The 25,178-nt window shown below is 37.3% G+C and overlaps 1 pseudogene; it reads left to right on the forward strand.

Annotated features, from left to right (window-relative positions):
* The first annotated feature begins 8,978 nt into the window (after positions 1 to 8,978).
* The window catches only part of LOC139731147 (ATP-binding cassette sub-family C member 9-like), a 42,578-nt pseudogene continuing 26,378 nt past the window's right edge, over positions 8,979 to 25,178 (forward strand).

The following is a 25,178-nucleotide window of genomic DNA, read 5'->3' on the forward strand; positions in this document are numbered from 1 at the left end:
AATGAGTTTGACTCTTTTGCACACAGACCTAAGCTGGATGAATCCAAGGCCTTTTTGTGGGTGATCTTACCATTGTATAGCACCAATATTCGTCACGGAGTGTCAGTCTTTCAATCTCCCTGGTCTTTCCCGGGCCTATGACGCTGCGGGGCATACTGGCTGTGGTAACAGCTAGTCGCATAGTGAGTGAGTGAAATACCATTACAACAGGGAGGTGCTCGAGAAGGAGAGACAACTACTGCTCTCCTTTGAAGTCATGCTCGGCACCGCCGAGAAGTTATGCGTTCAACTACAGGTGTTACCCATGTGCTTTGACAAAAGAGAGCATCGATAATCGGGACTAGCGCTCTCACATCTAGAAATACTTGCCCCTACTGCAATTCGCTCTCTCTCTTTCAATGTGATGGTAACAATGAATTTGTGTACCTTGAATTGGAGCAGCGAATCAAAATGCAGTGTAAAACTGACAATTTTAACAGCAAATAGTTTAAAGCACGCTGGAACACGCTTTAGCGGAGTACTCTATTTGAAAGATCAAAATATACCAGATTAAAAGATAGGAAACTAACATGCGGAAATGTGCGCATTATAGAAATATATTAGGTTCTTAAGATGGCCTAATTTTCATTTCATTTCGATTTGCGCATTACGAACAAACTAGAAATACATGTTTATAATATTGAATTCTTTCCTAAACTATTCTAAATCGATTAGAGTATTTCATTTAAAATTTTACGGTGAAGTAAAGCTTGTAATTCAACAAAAAGTGAAATGCGCTCTTCGTCTCCGAACTTCGTCTTGCAACTAAGAGCGGTGCCGAGCATGACTTCAAATCGTAGTGGAATGCTAGACATCCCATTGTAACGCCTTGAACCCAAACATGTGTTTGCATGAATTACGAAGAGTTGCCACTCCATCTAGTAGAGGCTACTATGTAATCCCGTGAGATTTTTGTGCCAAAATGGATTTTTTTGGCTAACTTTGTCAATTTGGGGGTGCTGAATCCAAAAAACTTTGGTTCCATTTTTTCCAATCACATCTTCAGCCGCCATTTTGAATTTCAAAATGGCAGCCGTAGCAAACTGTATTTTGACCCATATTTCATAAATTGAGCATTGTTGAAGCTTCAAATTTGGTGCAAAATGCATGAGTGTGATGTCAGACACTCTGATATATCTTTTTCTGATATTGTGGATTGTTTTGATACAATTTGTAGGCTGCCATCTTGAGTTTTAAAATGGCCGCCATGGGAAACTGTAATTTGACCCATATCTCATAGAGTGAGCATTATAGAAGCTTCAAATTTGGTTCAAAATGCCTCGTTGTGATGTCAGACACTCTGATATATCTTTTTCTAATATTGTGGATTGTTTTGTACAGTTTGTAGGCTGCCATCTTGAATTTCAAAATGGCCGCCGTAGCGTTTTTACCCATATCTTAGGTTGCAATTATTGTAGAAGCATCAAATTTTCAAGGATGCGCATGCTTGTGGTGTCCAACGTTGCAGTACAGCTGTTTCCTAATTGTGGATCATAAGACAGGTAACCATGTTGAAATTCAAGATGGCTGCTATATAGAAAACATATAATACTGTTGTAAGCGCCTTACTGTAGATGAATATGCCAAAATAGTTCTTATAGTTAGACTGAATTCATTTCCAGATCAAGCAGAATGACAGCCATCTCTCAAAATGGTCGCCATAAATTCAAAATGTAAGGACGAGGTTCCAATGACGTCATCAAGCCATGCTGAGGGGCAAAAACTGAGCATGGGGTGGGAGCATACCCCTGTCCCATACATGTGGGCAAGCAAGCATGTAAGCGTTACATCCCATATAGCCAGGCAGGTATATGCGGTTCCCGAATTGCGCGCTAAAGCGGTTTGTTTTTGCCTCTCAGGGAACACATCACTTTGCATCGTGGAACCTCGTTAATGATTACATTTAATCCCAGTCAGTAAAATATTTGTACAAAAGCAACCATTGATACAATTGAAGGTGATCTTCAAAAACTTGAGGCTGCCTCGAGAGATTGAAGACAAACAAGGAAAAGTCTTGCACTGGCAAGAAATGCCACGGTCACCCTACCAGGCATCCCATTCACAAGCTTGTTTGTTGGCCACAAACTGAAACAAGATTTGCTAGACACTAGATATATTTCTGGAATAATGCAGAATGAATAAGGAATGAGTAGCCTCTTTCCTGATTGCCCTTGAATGGGTCATCTTCAATTATTAAGACTTCCAAGATGCTTACTGCTGTACAGCCAATGATTCTAAAACAACAAAGGAGCAATAATAGCTCAGTTCTGTGGCACTTTGCATGCATCAGAATTCCTCCGCAATTTAGAAGACCATCACATGAGGGTAATCTCAAAAATTGTCACTGCCTTGAAGTTGATGAATGTGGTGTTTGGCATTCAGCTATTGGAAACATGCAAGGGGGATATTCTAGAAAGGGATGAAAAGGGCAGTTTTCATCTTCTGTACTAAGAATTTGTATCTAAGAGAATGAAAATATATTCATTTCAAGGATAGTATGAAAAGGCCAGACATTCAGCTCGTGCAATCAAAATACACCATGTAAGATTGGATCCAAAGTCATTAAGCATAAGAGGATCACCAACTTCTCATAACATTTCTACTGGTTCTACAGTCTACTAGACCTGTCATTATCCAGTCATTGATGGACGATACAATTATCGGAGGGTATAAGTTCTAAGTAATTCCACAATCACTCTTCATCTCATAGTATTTCATGGCCTTCTTCTTATTCCAACAAAGGTTCATTTTCCATACCCATGCCTTAGAAATCCACAAAACTGAGCCAAATAATCAGCCTGAAAGTTGAAATACTGAGCAGTCATTTCTATCTGACACAGAGACCACATCACGGAAAGAAAAGAAACAAAGGGTTCATCAAAGATATGCCATGGGAGCTGTCACCCGTCACTCACAACGAGGAAACAGATAGCCTCATTCCATTGTATGTATAATTAGATGCTACTTCAAGAGCAACGGGAAAATCAGAGATATTGATGATTATTACGTATTCACTGACATTTCAATTCTCCTGATGGATCTTGCAAGTTTGCTTTACTTTCTGCATTGCATGATGTCTGCTCCAGTGACTGGAAAATTGTCAAAATGATAAAAGTACAATTGACATTATTGAGAGATTATGTTCTGCAGTTCGTTGTGAAAAAAAAAAACAACTATAAAGGTCTGCTTTTTCATGCCTTTCATGGTGCTGGTTGAAGTTGAAAATTTGAGGATGTCTCAAAGAGCAGATGGACCAAGAAGTATCTGAACCTGGAATCATGCAGAATGTGAAATGACACAGTCCATGCCTTCCAGAAGTTTGGCGTGGATGACTTCAACCAGGACAATCTCCCGCTTTACCCTAGTAGAGTCTTGATACAACACATCGAGAGAGCAAACCTCGTCAACTCTCACAACCTGATTTGTGCCTCTACTACAGGGAAATATATTGTAACCATTTCCAGAGGGTATCCATAGAATGTTAAATTAAATACTTGGAGCTTCCTACACCAACGGTGGCCACAGAATTCATTATCATGCTCATAGCAAGAAATGCAAAAGTCATTGTCTCTGGGAGAATTTTATAGAACCAGTCCTCCCCGTGTACAGCCTTAAAGTGCTGTGACTTCAAAAACTCATGCAGGGAATGAGCCTAGAAGACATTATATCTATTAAAGTGACTATCCCACAAATTTTTAGAATATAGGGCTAATATTGTGAACTCTACAGCCAAATCGTCTAAATGGGGCATTTAGTCACTCGGACACAGCTATTAAGAGGTTGTTTTGAAAGTTGTTTGTTTTGACGTCAGAATCACATGATTTCCCAGTCACAATTTTTACCTAAACGCTACGCTTTTAAAGGAATGTTTCCCATGGCAGCCATTTTGCATTTCAACATGGCAGTGCACCTATGGGACAAGAAGCAGTACCGCCTACGCAATTCACAGAAGTGATTGACTTACACATGAGTGTTCCAGCATGCTTGGGTTTGCAGTTTAATGATCTTACAGCACCAAATATGGTCGAAATCCATCTTGAATTTCAAGAGTGGCGGCCAATGCGAATAATCCATTATTACAGAATGTATAGGCCCTATGTGTGTGTTTTTAAAAGAATGTACACTGTACGCCACCATAGACATTCATTGCTTGTAACCAGAGATATTAACTGAAAAGCAGCCATTTTGAATGTTAAGATGGTCACCTCGAAAGTGATCTGCAATTTCAGGGAGGGGAAAAGTGCATCTGAATGTTCAACATTATAAGCCTGGTTTAAGCCCGAAATGTGAATTTTCTTTATTGCTTACAACAGCCCCTAGCAGCATGAGATATTTGTCAAAATAAGTTTTTGTATGGCGGCCATTTTGAATTTCAAGATGGCCACCTTCAATATCAAAATGAACCATCGTTTTAGAAAAAAGATGTTTCAGAATGTCTGATAGCATACGCATGCTCTTTGCCCCGAATTACAACCTTACTCAATGTATACGATATGAGATACAGGCCCGATTACATTTGTTATGGTGGCCATTTTGAATTTCAAGATGGCCACCAATAAAATGATCCATCATTTAAAAAAAAAAAAATATATGTTAGTATGCCTAACATCACAAGCATGCTTTTTACCCCGAATATATACCTTCCATAATGCTTACAACCTTAGATATGGGTAAAATATATTTAGCTATGGTGGCCATTTTGAATTTCAAGATAGCTGCCTAAAAATTGTATTAATACTATCTACAGTATCAGAAAATGGTGTACCAGAAAGTCTGACATCATAAACATGCTTTTTTCATCAAATTTGAGCCTTCTATGATGTTCACATTATGAGAATTGGGTCAAAATACAGTTTGCTATGGCGGCCATTTTGAAATTCAAAATGGCGGCTGAAGACGTGGTCGGAAAAAATGGAACCAAAGTTTTTTAGATTCAGCACCCCCAAATTGACAAAGTTAGCCAAAAAAATCCATTTTGGCACGAAAATCTCACGGGACCCAATATTTCGACATAGCAGACTGTACTAATCTCTGTAACACCTCCCTGATTACAATATAACGGCACTACTTGCAGTGAAACACCTTTCTTGATGTTAAAAGGATGATATAGTTTCGGTTGAGATGGGGCTTGAGGTTTCAAACGTTTTTTCATGATGATTTTTTTGATTGGTGAGAAAACTCCTATCAAACATGAAAGACTATAATCATGATTCTGAAGAGGAATTTAAAGTTTATTTGATGAAAATTTGTTTTGAAATGGCTTAGATGTCCAAAGCAAAGCGATCCTTTAAAGGTGTGACCCACCTTTTATTAGGATCGCTCTGTTTTACTTTGTTTTGGATATTCCAGCAACTTCCAAAACCAATTTTCATCAAACGGAAATTGAATTCCATTTAGAATTGTTTGCTTTTTAGCATTTCACAAAGTGGTTTCTTAGTATCTTGCAAAAAGTAAAAACTGAATTTTCACCTCAACCAATACCATATCATCCCTTTAACGGGATAGCACAATCACGACAATTTGATCGGTTGAGATGGGGTTTTAGGTTCCTTACGATTTTTGTTTGGTTTTTTTTGGCTTGTTTTTTTTTTAATGATTTTTTTAAGATAATGAAAACCCCCTAATGAAATGTTAAATGTTAAGAAGCCTACAATTCTAAGAGGATTAAGTTTGTTTCATGAAAATTGGTTTTTTAAATGGCTGAGATATCCAAAGCAAAGCAATTCTAATAAAAGGTGGGTCCCACCTTTTATCAGGATCGCATTGTTTTATTCTGTTTTTGGATACATCAGCTTTTTCAAAAACGATTTTCATCAAATAAACTTAATCCTCTTAGAATTGTAGGCTTCTTAACATTTCATAAAGTGGTTTCTAAATACCTCGCAAAAAGTTAAAAGCTAAATTCTGACCTCAACCAAGATAACGTATTATCATCATGCATTCACCCAAATACAAGTCAGGGGTTTTCATGGAAAAGAAAAGAAAAACCTTATGAATGCAACCAGTATCTACAGCTTGAAAATTGGTTTAGATGAGCTTTGGGAGGAATGAACCACCTAAAATATAAGTTTATGGTTAACGCCATTCCACCCGGCCATGACCCAACTTACTTTAAAAATTGACCAAATCTGGATCTGAATATATAGAGGCTTAAAGCCTGCGTTCAGAATCATCCATATAAGTATCCACACAGGTGTATGTATGAATTTAGTAAATACAGCAATATCAGTAGCACACATCGGTGAGAGTTTGAGGGAAATCAGATTCACATGCGTTCCAAAGTACTTTATGAGTTTTTAATGTTCCTGCCATCATCGCTGGATGAGAAGACTAGGCTGTTTATGACGTCACTGCAGGACAACGAAATAAAGAAATGATAAAACAGAGTTAAACATATTTTCATATTTCCTTGCAAATGAAAGAGCACTTGACTTACCTCTTTCAGAAAGGAAGGAAACAATGTTACTCTTATCTCGTATCCCTTAACAAGTTGAGGGAATGTGTATACATATGTACTTTCCATGAAAATGAAATTTTGTGAAATTTTTTTCATGTATACACTACTGATATATCGTTGTCCGGCGGTGATGTCACACGCTGTGTAGTTTCCTCATCCAGCGATGGTGGCACTGGAACTTTTGAACTGATTCCCAATTTTCCTCAAATTTTCAGTGATGTGTTCTATTATTACTCAATTCACTCATATTTGGATGAATTCGTCTTTTAATTTAAAGGACTATGGCTTCGAATTGGGCTGTATCTCTTTAATATTCAAGGCTGTTTACAATTATATAGTGTACACGAAAAACAACAAAAAAATGCACCCAGATTCTTCTTGCTATTTAAGTGATACCAATACCTGATATACCCTGGAAGGACAAAGCAGTCCCTCACCCGGAAACCCACTTGATTTGCCACGGCGGTTGCTATAATTGTTCTTCGTCTGTCCAGAACAAGCTTTTTTCGGAGTGTATTTTTTTGCGTGTACATTGCTGAATAAGCAACTAAATAGTGCTTACATTCATGTTGATAAGCTGATTGAGAACATTAACATGGAGAAACATGCTTGAATGGTTTTCCTATCATTAGCAGAATGATACTCTACAATGATCTGCAAATTGGAATCTCACTGTATAGTCGGATTATGTTCGTCAATCCGAAGGTAGTTATTTCGAAGCACACATAACTATATTCCCTCCTCCGATATATTCTCTAATTCGAAAGTGATGTAGGGTTCGCTTATTAGAATATTTGTGGCATTGTTCAGAAGTCTAATTATTCCGCCAAAGGTTCTTATATCTGAAAATGAAATATGGTTCGTTATTCTGAAAATTCGTTGCATCGAAAACAAAATAAGATTCGCTATTTTGAAGGTTCATCAATTAAAAAAAAAAACATCGATGGCGAACCCAAAGAAGGACTGGTATCATCATGATCATCGTGGTGTTTGTCTCGTATAATATTATGAGGGTTCAGGAGCAGTTTTGTAATAACCAGAGGCGTAGGATTCTTTAATAGGGGATGGTCAGTGTGCATGTGTGTTTTTACTTCTACGTCTTTCATGGCTCATCCCGCATGCATGATGTAGGAGAGGAGAGGGAGGGGAGCACGAATGAGGAGATTTTTTTTTCTTCTCTTTTATGGTTGTCAATAATACAGTCACAAATTACGATTGTATTCCAATTTGCCCAAAAATGTGTGTATCGTTTGAGTTTGTGTGTACTTGTGTACATGTCTGTGTGCACATATGTGTGTGCGTGTTTTCATTCAGTTTTAATTGTATAATACCCACTTTTTTTTAGACAATATCGTGTTTTGTCACTAAAACAAGTTTATTTCATTTTCGTAATAACGACCTCATTTCTTTTCAGATTAACAGTCCTTCGGATTAACGAACATAGTTTCATTTTTGGACTAACGAAGCTTCGGAATAGCAAACTTTTATTTATTTATGAATTAACGAATCTTACTTTATTTTCGGAATTACGAACCTTCGGTGCAACGCTCTGTAACCATGTTATAATCACATGCAACATAATGAATTTATCCATAAAGTCTTCTATCTCTGGCGCTTGACTCCTGCATGACAAATTCTCTGACGAGAAACTCAATTGATGAAGATGAAGATGAAGAGTGCTTGCTGAAATCGGGGCTTTTTGAGTGACCTCAGGGATCACTCCAAAATGAGTGAAAATGTCACACTCCAATTTCTCTCTAAATTCACTCTTTTTTTTATTCACTCCTTCAAGAGTGAATATTTTCACTCGATATCTTTTAAAGAGTAGGTAATACTTCCTTCATCCACCTACATAACACCTGAATGGAACGTCACTAACTCACAATGCCATAAAAATGCCCCCAGTTTTGGAAAATTTTAGGCTCACGCGTTCCGTCTCGGCCAATTAGAAAATGCATGAATTGGTCAGACGAGTTCAGTTTAGACTGAAGTTTTCTTTACATCTGTGTGAAGGCGAACAAGTCGAAAATTAAGTGAAGCTCAATGTGTGTTAAAAATGACTAATTTTATGATGAACCGCCCTCTATTGCATGGTAGACAACAATGTTGTAATTAGAATGTCTGCATATGATGTTGAGAAGAATGTCAAAGAAAGTAAGTTGTCAAATCAAATCTAACATTAAAAATATTGTTGCCATGCATCAATTGATTAAACATTGTGACATACCTGATTCCAGATTATGGAAAGATAAACATACATTGAAGATATTGGTGTATTGTCATAATTGATTAAACATAAATTGTGACATACTAGCTTAACTTCACTATTGGAGGAGAAATACACTGACTCTGGACAGAACGTATTATACGTCATATGAGTAAATCATAGGTGTCATCTTGTGTAACAAGCCACAGCAAAATGCCATTCTAATCAATCAATCTCTGTCCAATTCTCAGGTTATCGTTGAAAGGCCGATTTGACATGTCGTCGGGAAAATGGGAATGGTTTTGCGGCGGAAACGCCAGCGGCGTGAATGCAACCGAGAATGCCACAGATGATGGGTTCCTGACGGGCGAGTGTTTCGCCAACGCCGTCGTCGCATTGCCCTCCGCGGTCTTCTCGGTTGCGGCCATTTTGATATTGATTCTGGCGTCATGCTGGAGAAGGCAGCGGGATCGACCGGGGAAGTATCTCGTGCGCTATCCTGGCCACGAGTTGCGGTGGATCGTGAGCCTCGTCCTGTTCGTCCTCACCCTGGCGGCATTATCAGAGGGAGCAATGAGCGAGTCCCTGTACAGGACTTGGGGAAACACCAGCCACCCCCATCTGTATCTTAGCGGTGTGGCACTTCTCGTCTCGGCTCTCGTATCGTCTGCCTATTACCACTCCCTCGAGATTTGGCGGATGAAACGGTTGTCGTGGTTCCTGCTCCTTTTCTGGGCGACGTCGATATCAACGATGTCGTATCGTCTGTACCACTACGTCGAAGTTGGAACAGACAGCTTCCAAATCCTTCGATTCGACATAACCATCGGGCTTCTAATCGTATACATTGTCTTACTTCTAAATGAGGTCTACTTCCTATCAGTAAGTACAATGTCACTTCTTCTACTGTTGCACTCTACTCTATTACTCTTCACCGTCAACATTCGTAGCTTCTTCTTTTTTTTTTCTCCTCAAATTTACACGGAGCACAGTGATGTGGCTTGCCCATGATTTGAAAATTCGGAAAATCATTTCCGCAATGAATGGAGTAGAACAATAAGTAGGGAGGAAACGCGTATTATCGGATATACCAAACCCAACGGGTGGGTGAAATTGGGATCGTCATAAATATCACAAGGTGCAGACTCCTTTCGTCCCACGCATCACTTTCTCGTCTGTGTGTAATAATTATTTGTGTTAAAATCGTACTTTTTTAAATCTCTATGACAACATTAAGACCATATCTCCACTCTCTTTTCACCATATCATTATCTTCAGATTTGACTATTTACATGTCCTACTATATATGCATCCAATAAATCGGAAGAAATCCAATATTGTCTATTGTCCAACTTGTATGTTAGTGGACTTGAACTTTACGTTGTAGTTTGGATACATACATTGACCCCAGTCCAGGTCTACGTTTTATGACAAAAAAAAGAATGTAAAAGTGATGATAATACAAAAAGGGCTTAAAACGTCCATTAATTTCCGCACTGGCTATGTATGAGTTTTGTCAACACAGTTTAATGAGAAAGATGCTTTGTGCTTTATTTCAAATGGTAAAACTAACAACATTGGCCCAAACACAGAAGACAGAGAGGTATTCTGAAATGAGAGAGGAAACAAGATATGTCTAAAGATTATCAAGTTGTAAATGAAGTGATACCAGTCAGTTGTGGGATAATTTTCCCATGATAACGTGATAACAAGAGTGCAAAATGAAACTTGAATTGTTGAGGAGCAGTGTTGTTGAAAGGGAAACTGGCTATATCAAATGCGATATTCCTCGTGTTCCTGGTTTAATTCCCCTCCCTGCAGCGGTTCTACCCCAGTCCTATATGGAGAGGGTACTTGAAGGGATGGTATAATTTTGCTTGAGATGTTAGCGGCTTCAGATTTATAACTTTTTAGCGAGATAATGAGAAACCTCTTATGAAATGAAATATCAAGGAGCATACAATTCTAGGAGGTATTCAAAGTTTATTTGGCGGAAATTGGTTTTGAAATTGCTGAGATATCCAGAAACAAAGAGGTCATGATAAAAGGTGGGACCCACGTTTTACTCGGACCACTTTGTTACAATTTGTTTTTGGATATTTATTACAGCGATTTCAAAACCGATTTCTATCATCTGATTATAAACTTTAAATATCTCTTTGAAATGTTTGGTCTTTGATATTTCATAAGTGGTTTCTAATTATCTCACAAAAAGTTAACATCTGAATCCTCCATGTCAAACAAAACTATACCATCTCTTTAAAGCTGTGTATTTCGTGGATGCTTGCTTGCTCATAGGAATTCAATGCTTCAAGAGGCGTCTCTTAAAACAGGTAATTCAACCCCCCCCCCCCAAAAAAAAACCCACACACAACAACAACAACAACAACCAAACTTCGCTTTAACAAAGGTGATCTTTGATTACTGAAGAAGACTTTCGTTTGCTTCTTCCCATATCCACTGTAAAAAAACAAAAACAAAAACATGATTTGACGAATCGTGGAAAATAAATGTTTGGAAAGTAAGGAGAATTTGAGTGTCAGCACGGGATGATAGGAGCACCGGCAAATCAGTTTAGATTATCAAAACGTCTGCTGACGAAAAGTCAGGTTAATCAAATTTATCTGGAAGTTCATGTCGCCGATCAAAAGATGTTCACTTTCAATATTATGCTGCTTCGCTTTCACTTACATTATTTTGAATAATGTTTTATTGAGAATTTTTTTTTCTCTCAAAGACCCTCACTTGTCACTTTAACCCTTGGTGCATTGTTATTAACCCTGTTCCAACTCTGTATAGACAAGTTGCTTTTGCTATCACGGAAATGGTAAGGCGAACCTGCTCGACTTGGGCCAATCTGATCTGAAATTCTTCGCCGAGTATTCCAGCCTGCCCTCCGAGGTCTCCTACTGGTGGCAAAATTGGCTCTTCAAGCTCGGATCCAAGAAGATCCTAGACGTGGAGGATTTGGGGCGAGTTCCGGAGATTCATGCCGCGGCATATAACCACAAACGCTTCAAGAGAATGCTGGCCAGAGAAAAGGTGTGCTAAAGGTTCTGTTTTCCATAAACCGTACTGTCTTGCACTCGATTTCAGCTTGTAATTGATTTATTTCATATTCAATTTGTACTAATCTAAAGTTAGTATAGACCCCTTTTGAAGTTGTCTTTTTACATGTCATTAAGATAGGTGTTTGTCTAAGTCGGAAGAAACTTCCTTTGAAGAATTCTATCATGCTTATACTTTAGATGATAAATGGCAAAGTAGTGTGTGTAACTTTAATTGTTCATGGAAAACCGTGGTCAGCGGAGATTTTATTTTAATATACCGTGAAATACTATCCTTTATATTCTCCCCATTATCAAGCTACATATACACACCTTCCAATAATTTGAAAATGGAAATATACGAGTTTTAGTTGAGCGGGTTTTGTTTGATATTGTTTGTTTGTTTTTTCTATTTGTCACATTAACAGGAAAAGTGTTCAGCACTTGGAAAAGAATTCAGTGTTTTCAAGACTATGTGGCTAACGTATCGATCGACGTACATCCTAGCTTCAATTCTGAAGATAGTTTCCGACATGATAGGTCTCGTCAGCCGTTTCGCCATCGTCGCCATTGTCAACTACGTAGAAAACACTTACTCAAAGCCCGAAGACAAAGTGAAGGAGGTAAAGAACACGGCAAAATATTTCGTTGTCTAATCCGCCACACAGGGCGCTGCGTTGTTGGAAACTGCAAGGGTGCTATAGTGATTAATCACCAGAAATTCCGAAACCCGAAGTCGTGCACTTTTGTATCAGACAGCAGGCTTCTGAGAAGTTATTTGTAAGCAGATATTATTGCACTTCATTGCTTGTTGCATCCAAGCAGACCTAGGCACAATGTGTTATTTACCTTCCATTTTTTATTTCTTTCTTTTTTCAAGTATGCTAATGGAATGATCTTCTAGCACATTGTAGACAGGAGTTATTTGTATTGAGTATTTGCTTTTTCGACCACTTTAACAGATAAAAAGTTGAGCTTCCTAAACTTTCTGGATATGCATCCTATCACAAAATGCTTTGATTTTCGATTGTCTAACAATCCCTCAGTATCAGTGTTTGCATTTTAATCCCAACAGTGTCCTTCTAAGATTTACCGATTATATTTAGATTTCGCCCTTTAAAGCAATCATATTGTGAACTCACCGTCTTGAATAATGTGAATTTAGTCGTATCGTGAGTAAATTTTCGTTACCAAGACCGTACATGGCTTTCATATTGCAAGGTGTTTACCACAAATATCATTTTGAGGTATATAGCAAGACCATCCAATGTCTCTCTGGAACGCACCTACAAAGGATGTGCACGTGAGCGTATTGCGCCGTGACCTCTCTACCGAAAGAGAAATATGGATTGAATGAAAGGAGCAAGATTAGTAGAAAACATCAGTAAAAGTTTGATGGAAATCGGACAATGCATGCAAAAGTTATGAGCTTTTAAAGTTTTCGGTTTTGGAACCGCTGGATGAGGAGATTACTTGAGTTTATGACATCTGTGTGGTCAACAATGTAGAGAAAATGGATTGTATTTATAGAAAATTCAACATGCTTTCACTTTTCTAGCGTAATGAAAGAGCATTTGACTAACCGTTTTCAGAAAGCAGGCGGAATGATCACTACCCTTAACATATGATATGTGAGTATCAAGTTGATGGAATGTGTAATAATATTTTAATTAAAAATGAATTTTGTGGAATTCCCTTTATATTTTCTTTATATTGTTGTCCACACATGCGGTCATGAACTCTGGAGTCTCCTTATTCAGTCATTACATCACCAAAACTTTAGAAATTAATAACTTTTGCATCGATTGTCCGATTTTCCTCAATTTTTCACCGATGTGTTCTACTAATGTTGCTGTTTTCACTCAATCCAAATTGCTTTTTTGCTTTGGTTTCCTTTTAGGAGAGTGGAAGAAATTAGAAATATGTATTCATTCATTTTTGCTTTTCCTCCCTTTTCCACGGTATGTAGACTACGAGTCCCATGCTATGACGGTAACAAAGTTCTTTTCCAACTCTCTCCGAAACACACCTGCAAAGAATATGCACGTGAGCGTATTCCGCCGTGACCTTTTTTATGAGATTGGCGGAAATTAGAAATATGTATTCATTCATTTTTCTCTTTTTCTCTCTTTCTTTGTAGACTACGAGTCCCCATGCTATGACGGTAACAGAGTTCTTTTCCAACGCGTACGTGCTCGTCGCTACGGTGTTCGTTTTTACGTTGATTCGCACCATTTTCGGGCAGTACGCCCTGTACATTTCTTCGCTTGAAGGATTGCACGCTCGTTCTGCTCTTCAGGTGAAATCATTTATATTCAATTCAATTCATTTCAATTCAGTTCAATTCAATAGTTTACTTATTTCCATCAACAAAATATACAAAGCGGCATATGTGTAAATTTGACTTTCATCCGGCTGGGAAGGACAAATCATTGAACACAATATAACATATGAATTATGCACGAATGGTATCATAGCAAAGAAAGAACAATGCACACTTTTTCCATGGTAAAAAAAAATAATAATCGTAATGATAGAAAAGAGCGTTCCACTAAAATTAAAGATTTCAGCTTCTAGGACATTGAAAACTGAAAAGAAAGTAACAGCAACACCAATAAACATACTGATGAGATGTATTTGTCTTAAATTCATGTATGTACCATTGTACATTTTGGTCATTTATATACAGTGTATATATTTTAAAAAAATACTGTTTCATAATTTCCAGCTATGGAGAGCACAATGTTAATTGTGAGGAAAGAAGAACTCTTCTTCTTTCCATTAATACCTTATTATTTTGACAAATTTCATGCATGACTGAACACATGAACTTTAAAGACAACAATGACAAATTGCACTTTTTTCAAGTTTGAATGTCAACATAAAGGAACTATCATGTCTCACTAAATGGATGAGGTCTGTCAATGAAAGTGTCCAAATAAATAGGCCAGCCTGTAAGAATGCAAAGCTTTTCCACGTATGTCGTAATGGGATAATTTGGAGAGAAGTATTTTGTGATTTATTGTATCAAAAGCCTTGGAAAAGTCCAGGAAGATGCCTATTGTATGCGAACATGTATCGAGTGTATGCGCAATGTTCTCCACAAAGATAGGTTACGCGTGTGTGATGTTACGATTTTCTCTGAATCCAAATTGAAAATTTGTAAATATATTACTCACACAAAACATTTACAGTTCGGATACATATCATTCTTTCACAAATTGTGAAAATCGAAGTTAATACAGATATGGGCTTATAAATGTTAGCATCATTCTTCTCCCCTTTCTTATATATAGGAATAACTTTTGCTTTCTTCATATTATCTGGTACAGGTCCAGTTGTGAGTGATAGCTTAGTGATATATGCGAAGGGATCTATTATTTGGGGAAATGTGTATTTGTATCAAATACCTGGGATTCGCCCTTCTTTCAAATTATCAACAATCTGAATTACTTCTTCATTATATATATGTTGGGTTCAAAAATATGGTTTGGGGATTAAGTATATCAAAATCATGAAACACTTTACTATCGATATACAAGTATTTTCAATACAATTTTAATATTTTGTTATCTGGTTGACATAAGAATATATATATATATATATATATATATATATATATATATATATATATTGTATTCGCACGGAATCAATGAGCGTATGGTGCGGGAGTAAAAGAAGAAAGAAAAATATCTAACTATTAAAAGAAAGGGGGAACATTTAATGTCACAGCATGTGAGCCCTCATTGTGCCCTAAATGGCCGGCTGCCTTTGAATATCAACACATTTTATTGCTTTATGTTGATAAGATCTCATTTCCTTGATGGAAGTTGGCTTAGTGATATGTTGCAAGAATGTCATTTTGCATTATGTGTATCTTGCTTATTGAATCAGGTCACGTGTTATACGTATATTAGTGTGGTACATACGAATCGATGACTCTTCTATGCAGGCTGTCGTGTACGAAAAGTCGCTGAGACTGTCAACGTACGCGATGTCGAGATGGAATGATGACCATGGGGCAGATCACCAACCACATGTCGGTGGATTGCATGAACGTCCTCCTCTACGGGATGTACGCCACGGAAATAGTGTGTGTTCCTTTAAGGGTGAGACACCTGATCATTGTTTCGTTCCAATTTGGATGTCTATCTATACTGTCATCTTTCTTGGAGGAAGTAAAGACACCCTCTTGGGTTCCCTGTCCCCCTCCTTTTTGTAAACCCTCGATTTGCAACACATTCCCTTTCTATGATGGAAAAATAAAATCCTGCAATATCACAAAATACATTTTGTGTCGAACCCATTCCCATTGAATTATTACACGTGGAAATTGCGAGGGAAGAAAGTAAAGAAGTAGTGCATCAAGAGTATTCACACGGGGTAAATAATGACAGTGTTGGTATGTATCTTTGTCTTCCTGTGTGTCTGTCTGTGTGTGTGCTTACGTGCTCGTTCATACCTTCATATTTTGACATAGAGCATAATGGCATAACAGTTTATCTAGTTTTTTTTTAATCAAAGTATCTCTATTAAAAGCGTGCCGATACTGATTATTGATTGCCATGAGATGATTTATTCGAATCGCCGCAAATTTGTTTTGTATATCAAGGTACTGTGTGTGATATAACAATGTAACATAATATGAACGGGACACTTATGTGGACAGGTGGTTAAAACAACATAATAACCTACGTACAAGACGTATGGGAATGGGATATATTGGATCTTGGTTGACGTATGGGAGTGCGCTAGTGCAAGTCTGCCCTTCCCTTTTTGTGCTCTGTTATAGTTGTCATCCACAAAAGTTAATGTACCGCATGCATCATAACACGTCTGTTTCCAGCATACTTCTTTAATGTGTTTGTTTGTTTGTCTGTCTGTTTTTGTCTGTTTGTTTGCAGATGGTCGTCAATGTCATACTTCTCATTGCTGTTCTGGGATATCCAGCTCTGATAGCTGCGGGCCTTTTTCTCCTCGTAATACCAGTGCAATTCGTTATAGGCACGAAGGTCTCGGGATATCTCAAAAGCATTCTGGTATGGCTCGAAATCTCGTACATTTCCTATCCATACCCATGGGTTTGAAAGAGATAATGAACAGAAAATAGTTCATAAAGGCATGAAACTTTTCTTCTTTTTTTTTAGTATGGGTCATCCCACGAACTCAACACCCAAGAGTCACACTGCACACGAGTTAGACATCGAAAAAAAAGTCCATAAGTCATACACCCACGAGTTGTATAAGGCTACGAGTCATACAGCCCACGAGCTGTATACAGCCCACGAACTAGACTGAAGTTTAACAGAGCCACCAGCTATTCAGACACACTGAAAAACAGACCCATGAGCCAGACATTAAGCAGACAATGCCCATGAAATCCACACAAAGGGAAAAAAGAAATATCCACGAGTAAGGCACTACGTGCATTAAGCCCTGTGATGTCATGTCGAGTTCGTGGGCCTATAAGTCGCGTCAGTGCTCGCAGGCCTTGTGTTTCTCATGAATAAAACACTAGTATATTTGCCTTTTATTTCCAATATCTCGCCTTTATATGCCTTGTGTGTTGAGGTGCTGACTGTGGATTAGTCGTGGACTTTACGTGTGCGGTGAATCACAGAGTCAATTGATTAATCTGTTACGGTTGTATACTCACAATAACTGTTAAAAAAGGGCAGGTCATTCACATATATCCTGTACACACATAATATTGTCGTGGTCCCTGTCATCTATCTGCTATTAGACAATGAATATATAAAATAATTATAAATATATAAAATAATTATGAATATAGGATGCGTAACCGGATGAAGTTTAAAGCACTCTTTTTTTTCACTCATCAATTCACAGTCAAAATATCTCAGCAATACCGATTCTCTTCTGTATTTGAAATTCAGTGTCACCTGCCCTTATTTTTTTGTTTTTTATGTCGTAATCTAAGGCCTTGTAGATATTTTTTTTCTTTTTTCTTCGTTTGTGTCTGAAACAAGCTATCATGGTGCTTGTACCTTGTTTCTTGTTCTTTGCATATTATGTGATGTATATCCTTGTCATACTGTATGTATAATGTTTGTATTTTTAACCTGTATGTGTGGACCCCTCTGAAAACCAGCCTTTGGCTGACGAGGGTATTCCACCCCATGAGTGGAAAATAAAAATTGAATTGAATTGAATTGAATGTAGAAATTGAACAAAACAATGGGCATCTAACTGTCAAACTTCCATAGCCCAAATGCCTATCAAAGATTGATAATCTGTGATAAGAGCATTTTACTATGGATATGACTTTATCTCTGGGATTTTCCCCACTTATAGAAAGTTACAGCCCAAAATAACTATACGCATTACGACAAGAAATTCTGAGTACTGACACGCAAAAAAGAAAAAGAAATAAAAAAGGTCCGGATGTCATGGTAACAGGTTAGATTGTCGAAGATAATTCTCACCTTTTTTTCACCACTTCATTGCTCAGACCTTCGCAGACGAACGGTTGAAACTCTCGAACGAGATGCTCCAGGGAATCAAGCTGTTAAAACTCTACGGATGGGAGAAACTCTTTTATGATTCCATCCGACGGATTCGAGAGACAGAACTGGGGTATCTTGTCAAAGAATACATCGTCATGGCCATCAATTGTACGTCACAAAGCCTTCTTACTTGCTGGGTGGAAAGTCCATGATGCATATGCTTGATGCTTTATGAATTCGTTGATATCTTTCGCTAATGTGTCCTTTGGGGATCACGGTTTGAATGAAGGCGCTCAGAGTCACGGGGTACAAGGTGGACATATTGCAATCGCCAAAGGACGTAAACATATGAAATGGTACATGAAATATATATATGTACTATTATATATATATATATACATTTAATTGCAGAATGCCGGTAATCTGTGCGCCAAAACGTCAGCCTCTCTAGAAATGCTTGTACTAACTTTTAAAGTCTCACTCCAATGACATTCAAGCAGTACGAGCTTACATTTGCATAACGCAGTGTTATACATAGTCTCGAAATAGTATGTAAAGAGTACATTAAAAAAAAACAACTGATGGATTATTTGTTCACCTGTACAGTTCTGGAGCATACAGAATCATTTATGATGATAAATTCTGATGTTACATTTCGTTTCTTTTTTCTTTTTCTTTTTTTTTTTAGTCTCCATGGTCTTTGCAGTTCCCGTTCTATTAACTCTGGTGGTAAGTACAGAATGAATGTAAATCAAAGAGATTATGTAAATATACTCTGTGCGTGTGTGTGCGCGCGCGTGTGTGTGTATGTATAATGTATAATGTATGTGTATGTGTATGTGTACACATTTTCGCGTGTAGTGGGTGTGTGCGTATGTGTGCGAGTATAGATGTGTATAATTATGTGTGTAGTATTATGTGCGGGGCTGTGTATGTGTGTGACAGGTGTTTGTGTGTAGAAAGATGGGGGAAGTTGACAGGCGGGAGGGGGGGAGAGAAAGTGTAGGGAATTGGAAAAAAAAAATGATCATAGATTACAGGGTTAGGAGGGGCAGCTGTGGAGAGCTGCGAGGGGAGTGGGGTCCTTTAATAGTCAATGCATGTGATTTAATATGACCACAGCCTGTTTTGATGTATAATTTTTTTTCATTTCTATCATTGATTTTTGATGACTGGAATGCCGTATGTCATATATCCAGTTTTATTTTTGTTTCTAATGAATAATATTCCATTTGCATGTAGCATTACCTGAAACACTATGTCATGAACAAGTTGACGGAATGTTTATTTTCCATGTTTAAGTGTGGAAGAATAAAGATTATTGAGGGACAAAAAGTGTGCATGTGTGTGTGTGTGTGTGTGTGTGTGTGTGTGTGTATTTGTATTTGCAGCTGTAGTGCGTCCGATCATATTATGTATCCATATGTTATATCTTGTAACTACCCGGCATATGGGTTCATGACTAATTGATATGTCTTCTATAACTCCACCTTTCTCCTTCGATATGTTTCTGTTTCCGACAGGCATTTGGTTCCTTCACAAGCATCACAGGAAATATACTCTCGCCTGGTGTCACTTTCACGGCACTGTCGCTCTTCAACCTCCTCACTGACCCGCTCTTTTTTCTGCCGTTCATCGTCAACCGCTTCATATGCGTCCTCGTCAGCTCCCGGAGGCTGAGTACCTACCTCATGGCGCCGGAGATCGAGGAATTAGGAACCGGTCGCAAGCCCTCGAAACCAACGCGAGAGGAGACTTCGCATGAAGAAGACCACCAGGTAGTGTGTTACTCGAGTTTTTGTGGTCCAGTGTGTTACTCGAGTTTCGGTGTGGTACACCCATTCTGTGAGTGTGCATGCGTATCTCAGTACACTGTATTTGCGTTTTGTTTGTGTGTGACGTATTTGTGTGTGTGCATGTGTTTATGTTCATTTTTAGGCTTTTATCCAGAGATGCGACTTCCTTGGAATCTTATATGCTTGCGCTAAACATGAATATCCTACTCTTCCATGCCATGTTTCATATTAGTTAGGTCTGTCATATATGACTAAAAGAGAAAGCTTGCTGTAAGTTGATATCGATTTTCTTTCCCTTTTCTGAAAATGAAACAAAAATCACGTCTCTGAGTGTACACTCCTCTCATATTCAAATACGTCATTATGACGTCATACTTTATTGCATAAAAGTAACACCGTATCAGTGCGGAAAGGGCATTTCTCGTGGTAACTATGTAGCGTATTGGGTCAATAAGCAAATAGTGAATATAACTATCAAACGTTGAAATGGCAACCTTTTGTCCTTTATCCTGCAGGACGAGGAGATAATGATAAAGACACCACTTATAGAAGAGATAAGCAGAGACTCTGAAAAGTCGCCGCTGAGATTCACGGAAGACTCGACGACCTACGGAGCCACTGACATCACATACAACAGCACTTCGTTTACGACCGAGAAGATGCCAGATGACGTAGCAATAAGAGTAAGTGCGAGATAGCTTAAAGGGGCGTTCCAGACAATTTTCATAATTTCACATCCTGTGGCACATAAATCAACAGCTCCATGTATAGATTTGTGGAATTTATTGTGGTCCTTGAGCAGAGAAATCAATACTCTGAAAAACCCAAAACAAATAACACTGAACAATGTTGATGACATAGGAGCCTCACATAGTTCAGAATTGTAATTGCATTACAATATCACGTGCCCAACAAGTTCACCTGTGTGGAATCTATGCATGCCTTCTTGTTTTGTTCTGCTTCCTTGAGTTCCTACTCGTGAATTCTTGTTTTGAGGCTGCGATGTCATCATCCTTGTTCATTGTGATTTGTTATGAAAGTTGAAAGCACTCCTATTCCTCATCCCAATCACTACAAATTCTTAAACTCTGCACCCAGTGTAGCCAATTTGTAGTTGTTCATATGTAAAAGTCTGAAAATCATCCGTAGGTCTCCCTGAAGGTGGTCAAGCAAAAGGGAAAACATGTTTGTTCTGTTCCGCTGCTTAATTACAAATTTGCGGTTTTGTTAGACCTGCTGCTAATCGTTTAGATCTTCAACAGGTGACTAAGTTCATCACTTTTTTGTGTAGTTCGTTTAATTACGAAAGGAGTTTTGTCCTTTCTTTTTGATCTTTGGGATAGGTGTAAGTGGTAACATTTAGCTTCTTAAAAAACAAAGAAGAAAACAAAACATACCCTTGCATGATATCATCCCAGGGGTATAGTTGATGGATTTGATCATAATCAATGAATCAGAATTCGCCATCCGGGGTTTCGTTCGTTACTATTTCAGTCCTAGACACGGCAGCTACGGCCAAGATCGGCTTACCGCACTGTGAGTTTGTAGTCGTGCATTTACATCCTTATGTTCTGTCATATTCTAAGCGCCTAAACAGCAGCTCCATATTCACGCGAGTCAATATGTGATACTGTTTCAGTTCTTATGCCGAAATTGTTTTTGCTCTAAACGGCTTTTTATATGTTTTCTTGTAGGAATCGTGCTTAGCAGTGCGGCTCTCGGAATCGGAGTCTGATTCGTGTTTGTCATAGCAGCCATGTTTTGGAAATGTTTTTTGTTTTTTCTCGAAGCAAGCCTGATTTTGTATTTTCATGTTAAAAGGGATAGAGGAAAGAACAAATACATATGTCGTATTAGCTCTACGTTTTCAATGCAAGTTGATGTGTGTGGTACCAAGCTCTCATACTATTGTATTAGAAGTGTTTCGGGATCAGTTAACTTACAAAGTCTGTTTTTAATGAGGTCGTGTTTTTTGAGTAAAAGAACCTACTGTTATCTATGAATGCATTTGGTATATATTCATTGAACGTCAGAGGTCTTCGTGACAGAGTTAAACGCTTAGAAATGTTTAACTGGTTACGTAGTAAAAACGCAAATATTTTTTTCATTCAAGAATCTCATTCCTCCCCTCAAGATGAAAGTATATGGGCGAAAGATTGGGGACATGGTGTAATTTTTTTTCTCATGGTGCCTCAAACAGTAGAGGTGTTTGTATATTGTTTAAAGACGCCTCGCTGGTTACAATTAATAAACATTATTGTGATAATAATGGAAGACTTCTTATTTTGGACGCTTTGCTTGATAATCAAAAAATTACGCTTGTCAACGTTTACGGTCCAAATATTGATGACTCTTTGTTCTTTTTTGATGTTTTGGAGAAACTGTCTGAATTTGACTGTGAGTCAATTGTTTGGGGAGGTGATTTCAATTGTGTTTTAGATGTTAACCTAGACAAGAAAGGAGGCAGAGCAATTACTCATTATAATAGTGTTGCTTGTATAAATGAAATAATGGAAGAATATAATCTTATTGATGTATGGAGATTTAGAAATCCTAAAACTCGTACATATACTTGGCATTCGAGAAATATCTTTTGTCGTTTAGATTTTTTTCTTATATCATGTAATTTAGTTGTTCAAGTTGACAAATGTGAGATCTCTCCTGGTTTTAAAACAGATCATTCAGCAATATCCCTTAATTTTTCTGTAGTAAATGAAATCAGAGGACGTGGTTTTTGGAAATTTAATACATCTCTTTTACAAGATGAAACATATGTTGAACAGATTCGTAATTGTATTAAAGAAACTAAAACTTTATATTTTGAAATTTTAGACCCAAATACTTTTTGGGATTTTTTGAAATGTCAAATGAGATCTTTGACTCTTAGATACTCTATTCAGAAAGCAAAACAGAATAAGAAATATGAAAATGATTTGCTTGAGAAAATAGGTAATTTAGAATCTGATTATGTTCTTAATCCTTGTGATTCTCTGGCCCAACAGATAAAATGTTACAGAGATGATTTAAATGTTTTGTATGAAAAGAAAACTCAGGGTGTCATTATTAGATCCAGAGCAAACTGGGTCGAGAATGGTGAAAAGAACACTCGATATTTTTTGAATTTGGAGAAAAGGAATCAGAGACAAAAACTTATTACCAAACTTTACAATGATAATGGTGAACTTGTTTCATCGACAAAAGATATTTTAAACACTGTCAAAGATTATTATAAGTTGATTTACACGTCGTGTAATCCTCCTACTGTAGAGTTTGAACATTTGTTACCTAGAGACACTCAGGAAATTAAATTGTCTGAAAATTTAAAAGAAAAATGTGAAGGTTTGATCACACTCAATGAATGTCTACACAGTCTTAAAACTATGAAGAATAATAAAACTCCAGGAACTGACGGCTTCCCGTGTGAATTTTACAAATTCTTTTTTACAGATCTTGGAGAAATGTTACTTAATAGTTTCAATTTCTCTTTTACTTCAGGCAAATTATCCCTGGACCAAAGGAGAGCAATCATTAATCTTATTCCAAAAAAAAAAATCAGGATTTACTTTTTTTGAAGAATTGGCGGCCCATATCTATTCTGAATACTGATTACAAGCTTTTGGCAAAATGTCTTGCCCAAAGGTTAAAGAAAGTGTTGTCTGATATAATAAGTTGTGATCAAACCGGTTTTATGAAGGGGCGATTCATTGGTGAAAATATTAGACTGGCATTAGACATGATTGACTGTGAAGCTACTGGTTTTATGCTGTTAGCAGATATAGAAAAGGCATTCGATAAACTGGAATGGTCATATATGTTTCAAGCCTTAAGATACTTTAACTTTGGAGGTGATTTGATCTCCTGGGTGCAAATTTTGTATACTGATATTCATTCTTGTGTTTTAAATAATGGTCATGCCTCTGAGTTCTTTAATCTTACGCGAGGTGTGCGCCAAGGATGCCCCCTTAGCCCGTTACTGTTTATAATCTGCAATGAAATAATGAGTATATGGATTAAAAGAGATGATAACGTTAAAGGGATCATAATCAATGATGTTGAAATAAAGATAAGTATGTATGCTGATGATACAACATTTTATGTTCAAGACACAAACTCTCTTGCCAGAATTATGTATATTATAAATCAACTGAAAATATATTCTGGCTTGTGTATTAACCGCAACAAATCAGATGTTATTGCTTTAGGATATTACAAAGCCCATCCTCCAGATGTATCCTTTTTGGGTTTCACATATTCACCAGGGCCTTATCGCCTTTTGGGTATACGTTTTACTACAAACCCAAATGACTTATTTGAACTCAATTTTAAGCCTAAAATGGAATTACTGAAAAGAATTTTTAGAGTTTGGGCTCCTAGAAATTTAACCCCAATAATAAGATTACTCTTGTTAAATCTCTCGGTATATCTCAATTAGTATTTTTATTCTCTGTTCTTCCAAAGCCTCCAGATGATTTCATAAAAGAAATTGAGTCTGTTATATATTCATTTATATGGAGCAAGAAGCCAGATAAGATCAAACGTAAAATTATTATTGGAGATTATAGTGAGGGAGGACTACGAATGATACACATTCAGTCAATGATTGTTGGTCTTAAAACCGCATGGGTAAAACGCTTTTTAAACCCTGATAGTAGGGGTAGCTGGAAATGCTTTTTTGACTTGTCAATGAAAGATCTCGGTGGAGACTTATTTTGGATTTGTAATCTTGATTGCAAGGATATGATTAATCAGGTCGGAAATATATTCATACGAGAAATTCTTGTCTGCTGGAGTAATTTAGTTTTTTCTCAGAACCCTCCTGACAGATATATTCATAATCAGGTTATATGGAATAATTCTTGCATTAGAATTAATGGAAAAGTTGTTATTAAGCATAATTGGATAAATAAAGGTATTACGAGAATTTATCATATTTTGAATGAACAGGGTAATTTTCTTTCATTTTCACAATTTAGAAATAAATATGAAATTCAATGCAATTTTTTGGATTTTTTTTCCATCATATCTGCAATTCCTCTTAACTGGAAAAATCTTGTTAAAAAACCTCAAACTCAAGATAAAAATTATCAAGAAGAACTGATTCTTGAAATTAAGAAAGCTCCTAAAGTATGTAGATTTATTCATAGAAAATGCGTAGATAATTTTCGT

Source organism: Diadema antillarum, unplaced genomic scaffold, assembly GCF_040938485.1.
Source record: "Diadema antillarum isolate AM-2024a unplaced genomic scaffold, OU_Dant_1.0 seq00000358_RagTag, whole genome shotgun sequence".
In the NCBI taxonomy this organism is placed as follows: Eukaryota; Metazoa; Echinodermata; class Echinoidea; order Diadematoida; family Diadematidae; genus Diadema; species Diadema antillarum.